This window comes from Dama dama, chromosome X (assembly GCF_033118175.1).
Source record: "Dama dama isolate Ldn47 chromosome X, ASM3311817v1, whole genome shotgun sequence".
Taxonomy (NCBI): Eukaryota; Metazoa; Chordata; class Mammalia; order Artiodactyla; family Cervidae; genus Dama; species Dama dama.
Window position 1 is genome coordinate 99191029 of NC_083714.1, and position 5756 is coordinate 99196784.

A 5756-nucleotide genomic window follows, 5' to 3' on the forward strand; every position below is an offset into this window, starting at 1 on the left:
GCACTATTGTTATTGACTGCCGCTGGAATAGCCTTTCTATAATGCCACACTTATCTTTGTGTTTTCCTTCTCAAGAACCTACAGTGGCTCCCTCCTTCCTGTAATCACATGGATTCAGCTGATCATTTCCTCCTCTTCTGTGCCAACCAGCCATCTGTCCAAATATGCATTGAGGCCGCAGCGCTCACCAGGCATCACAATCATCAAAAGCAAGGCCAGGGGTGGCCTCTGCTCTGAGTCTGCATCGCTGCATGGGTTTTAGGGGTCACCGGGAAGGCTGTTTTCCTGAGGGCAGAGGTTTTATCTGTTTTGTTTCTTGTTAAATCCTGCTGCAGTGCCTTGCAGGGTGTAAAGGCTCATGTAGTACATGTCAAAAGAATGAAAGAACTGACTCCCTAACCCTCAGCTGGGTCCAGAGGAAACTGACCCACAGAGTGGAGAGGTGACTGGCTCAGGACCATGGATTAAAAACCTGGGGCCCCACTCACTCACCCAGAGGCTACCTGTTTCTTTCCCAGCCCTCTCCCTGTACCTCCTAGACCCCCTTTCAAGGAAGCCCTGGCTGCAGTTGTCAGCTCTGCAGGGTGGGCCTCAGGTGATGAAAATCACCTCCCGAGGTCAATCCGTGCCAGCCCACATCTGATGACCCATCAAGGCCGAGTCATAAACCCCCATGGTTTCCTCCCGACAGGGGTCACTCTGATGGGCAGCCCTGGCTCCAGAGCTCCTCTTTGGGACCACCCAGACTCTGTGGGGCCCTCATCACAGATCAACTGGCCCTTCCCCCAATCCCACTTCCTCCTGCTTCCCTGCACAGGAACCAATTCCCTAATAAACATGTTATACCCCAAACTCCATCTCAAATTCTGCTTTCAGAGAACCTCCCTTCTGACACGGACTATTCTCCAAGGGCCCAGTAAAATGTCCCAGTGATCCCAGGGGCCTTAACACTGCCTCCAGTTCTACACCAGTTTGGGGGAAGCAGGTGAATACAATAGCTACCTCGTTTATCAACTAAATGGAGATGTCTAACTAGTTGAAAAAGTCAATGTATTTAAAGTTCACCTGAGAATACTGGAGGCACATGATGCAAAACAAAAGGTGCAGGAAATGACGGTGTGTATTTCACTGGTGCTGAGTTGTATTAAACTCAGTCCAGTGCTCGCTTTGGCAGCACATATACTAAAATTGGAACGATACAGAGAAGATTAGCATGGCCCCTGCGCAAGGATGACACACAAATTCGTGAAGCGTTCCATATTTTTATGAAACTATTCTGACTTCATTAAAAGAAAACTTTGTCTTAAATAAATAAATAAACTCAGTCCAACACAAGCAGGCAGGTGGGATGGAGCGTGAAAACACAGGGATGGCTTTTATTCAGAACACATCTCCATGTGGTTCTGACGGAATTGAAAAAAATCTAAAAGCCCAAGGGAACAGCAGATGGACTGCACTTTTCTGATCTGGGAAATCAGTCTTCCAAGAGCTCCTGAAACATGTAACATGCTGTGTAGCTCAAGAATCGTGTCAAACAGGTTATTTTAGCTTAAGACACACTCAACAATGAGAAGTAGAAAGCAATGATACTTGATGCTTGAATAATCTCTCTGATGCAAGAATGAATAAGACAAGATCAATCCTGTCAGGAAACTAGAGCATCACCTGGGACAGGTGGAGGAAACAGCCTCAGAGAATTCAGCCCAAACCTCATTTAGGGTGGTAGGAAGACCCTGATGTCTTAATTTTTAGAACTGAGTGCTAATTTCTAATCACTATTGCATCATGGTCTGAGAGTATGGTCATTGAAAGTTATTTTTTTAAATAACTTGAGGGCTTCTTGTGGTTCAGTAATAGAGTAGTGCACATCTTTTTTATTCAGACGAGGTTTTGAGGTAGAATTTGACCACGAGTGACTTCTCATTTTGAATAAAACCTGAAAATGGACCTGGAGTGGGGGATGTTCATAGATACAGAGAGCAGATTGGTGGTTGCCAGAGGTGGGGTGGGGGCAGTGTGAAATGGGTGAAGGGAGTCAAAAGGTACAAACTTCCAGTTATAAAACAAGTAAGGGGATATAATGTATCACATGGTGACTATAATACTGTAATATAATAATACTGTTAATAATACTGTGTTGCATATTTGAAAGTACTCTTAAAAGTTCTCATCACAAAAGAAAAATTGTAACTATATATGGTGATGGATGTTTACTAGACTTATGTGATCACTTCACAATATATACAAGTATCAAATCTTAATGTTTTATTATATTTACATCTGAAACTAATATAATATAGTATGTCAAGTATACCTCAATTAAAATTTTAAAAAACATAGGACTTCCCTGGTGGTCCAGTGGTTGAGAATCTGCCTTGCAGTACCCAGGACTTGGGTTCAACTCCTGTTTGGAAAACTAAGATCCCATATGCCATGGGGCAACTAAGCCACAATGAAAGATCCCACATGACATAACAAAAATTCCCCTGTGCCACAACTAAGACTGACACAACCAAATGAATAATAAATACGTATTCTTTTTTTTTAAAATGGGCCTAGAGTAGTCAAGAACTAATACGAATGTTAGACATTATACCTGTGGCCACTCATATTCACTGCAAGAGAGAACACCCAAGGCCATGAGAGTACCCTTCTTTGAGTCCAGAGGTGAGGAAAACAGATAGACCACTTCCTTTATTTTGCTGCATTTTCCACTAAACCTAACTGCAGGCCTATTTCATTTTTAAATGTCTAGCGTGAAGACTGTTCAACTTAATCCAGCCATAAGGAAAAGTTGGCAAGGATTCAATTGGCTATCTTCTAGTTCTTTAGCTGATAGTCTGGTCTGTTATATGGACTATAAAAACTCGTGACTACTATATTTTCAATCTTGATCATGCTCTGGATCAATAAAAAGGGTCCTTTTTTGACTGCTTAATGCTGTCAATTTAACTTGAATTTATATTGAACTTGAACTACTATTTTCTCTGTCTTTACTTTTCTCATACATTTTTGCTTAGTTAAAAAAATCTTTCTGAATTATTTTGATATAGACATTATTTGAATTTTGAATTTTTACTCAATCTGTGTGCCCAATCTGCATGATGCCCTTGTCACTTAATGTATGGAATTTTTTTTAATTATTATTATTATTTTTTTTTGTCATACATTGATATGAATCAGCCGTAGATTTACACGTATTCCCCATCCCGATCTCCCCTCCCACTTCCCTCTCCACCCGATTCCTCTGGGTCTTCCCAGTGCACCAGGTCCAAGCACTTGTCTCATGCATCCCACCTGGGCTGGTGATCTGTTTCACCATAGATAGTATACATGCTGTTCTTTTGAAATATCCCACCCTCACATTCTCACACAGAGTTCAAAAGTCTGATCTGTATTTCTGTGCCTCTTTTTCTGTTTTGCATATAGGGTTATCGTTACCATCTTTCTAAATTCCATATATATGTGTTAGTATGCTAATGTATGGAATTTAATCCATTAATATTTATCCTCAGAATTTTAATTCTGTGTTGTTTTATGTTTTCAGTGTTTTTTATGCCTCCTTGGTATTTCCTTCTTGGTCTACCTTTTGTTACAGAATCATTTCTGTTTTTCAAGTGATGGTAAATTTCTCTCTCCTGTTTTTAATTCAACTTATGATTATCTCTAAGTCTTTTTAAAAAATACTTTGTTGAATCTACCTTTATCTAATTATCCACAACAGAAATGAAGGATATCTATCCATTTCTTGTCTCCTCTGTGAATGGAGTGTGAATGCTCCTATGGTCATACAGACATGCGTTTGAATGCTCCGAGTCACAGAGATTGGCTACAGGCACAGCTGGGGTAACAGCTGGGATGCAGAGTCCCATGAGTCACACACAGAGTAATTTAGAAACAGGTCAGACAGACTGAGTGTAGACATTCCTGTATAACACAGACTGTGGTATGAACACTTCTGGAGTCATACAGACTAGGGTATTGATATGCTCAGGTCAAAAAGGCTAGGTGTGGACACTTCTAGGTACATATATCCTGAGGTAGGGACCTCCTGCAGTCACAGACTGGGGTGTTGACACTTTGGGGGTCTACAGACTGGAGTTTGGACACTTGTGTTCATTAAGACTGTGCTATGGAGACTCCTTGGCTCACACACAGTCAGGTATGCATGATGGGAGTGTCCATATTCCAGCCTGTGACTTCACTAGAATCTACATTTAGCTCTGTGAATGGTTTGGTCCACATTGCAATCTCCCACCCATTATATCTGATTGTAGCCTGTATTTCACCAGTAGTAACCACTTTGAAGTCCTTATAAGTTCAGTAGTTTTTATCTCCAATATTTGAATTCAGACAAGAAGGCCACTAATGCTAGAGTATTTACCATTAGTCCTGGTTTGAAGTTTTACTAAAGGGGCACAGATGATGAAAGACATAACAATGATCCAGGTTCAAGGTCAGAAAACAGGGCATGCATGATAGACTAATTACATGCCAGGGTCTGTGCTCTAAAACAAGAGTGTTGATGGTAAAATGATTAACTGTGTTTAAAGTCAGGCCAGAGGGTCAATAACAGTAGTTTCCTTATCAGAGGCCCCAGTGGAAGGCAACACCACCAGAAGGGAATTGACAGTGGAAGAATTAACAGGGACTGTGGTTCAAAGTCAGATAAGAGGAGCATTGATGGTAGAAGAATTAACACACAGGGTTCAATAATAATAGACCAGAAAAACCACTGATGGTGGAATAAAGAGACCCAGATTTAGGGTCAGATAAGAGAAGCTATTTTTTTATTTAGCTAACAATCATTCTGTTTGATTATATAGACAGAGTGGTGTTGATGTTAGAATAGTTAGCAAATGCTTGAATTCAGACTAGACAGGCATTAACAGTTAACAGAGGCCCTGGTTTAGGGTCAGTCCAGAGAAACAGAGATGGAGACAACTGAATATCTGGGTTTGAGGTCAGTCAAGAGGGGAATTCTAAAATAGTTCACAGAGCCTGGGGTTTGAATTCAGATTCCAGGAACACTGATATTGGAAGAAATAACTGTACCAGTTCAATGACAGACTCACAGGGCAGTCATCAGAAGATCAGGTTTGAGGTCAAGTCAGAGGGGAGTTAAATGGTGGCACATGTAACAGAGGTTTGAGGATAGGCCTGGTATGGATAGTTAGACAGTAGATCATTGAATCTGGAAGAGTAAACATTAGACAGGTGGGAGAGCAAGGATAGTAGAAAAGCTTTGATTAGGAAGCAGGATGACACTGAAGATGGGATGACAATAAAACAGGCCCTGTTTTGAGAACAGACCAGGATACTGTCACAGAAGTTAATAGTGGACCATGTCTAAGGTCAGACTAATGGAGCATTGTGACTCGTGTTAAAATGGCCTGGGTTCAAAGTCAGATCAGAGAGGTTGAAGGTTGAATAGTTCAAAAGAAGCCCAGGCACAACCAAGGTAGGAGTCTTAGATGAAGATTTAATAAGACATCTGGATTTGATCTGATACCAGAAGGACCTTTCAGTTAGAATATAAAGGCCTAGGTTCAGGTCATGTCAGAGGAGCAGTGATGGCAGGATACTTAACAGACACTTCGTTAAGGTGGACCAGAAAGGGCACTGATGGTGGAACTGTTAATAGAGGAGGTCAAACCAGAGAGGCTGGCATCTGAAAACAGTACAAAATTAGATCAGAGGAATTCATGTTGGAATAGTTAACAGAATTCTCCACTCACAGTCAGACCAGAGGGCTG

The 5756-nt window shown here is 41.3% G+C and overlaps 1 non-coding gene across 1 annotated transcript; it reads left to right on the top strand.

The window, feature by feature from the left end:
- Window positions 1-1158: 1158 nt before the first annotated feature.
- LOC133053388 (U6 spliceosomal RNA) lies at window positions 1159-1265 on the top strand. The gene has a single exon (XR_009692281.1). It is a non-coding gene; the product is annotated as a U6 spliceosomal RNA (small nuclear RNA).
- Window positions 1266-5756: the final 4491 nt, after the last annotated feature.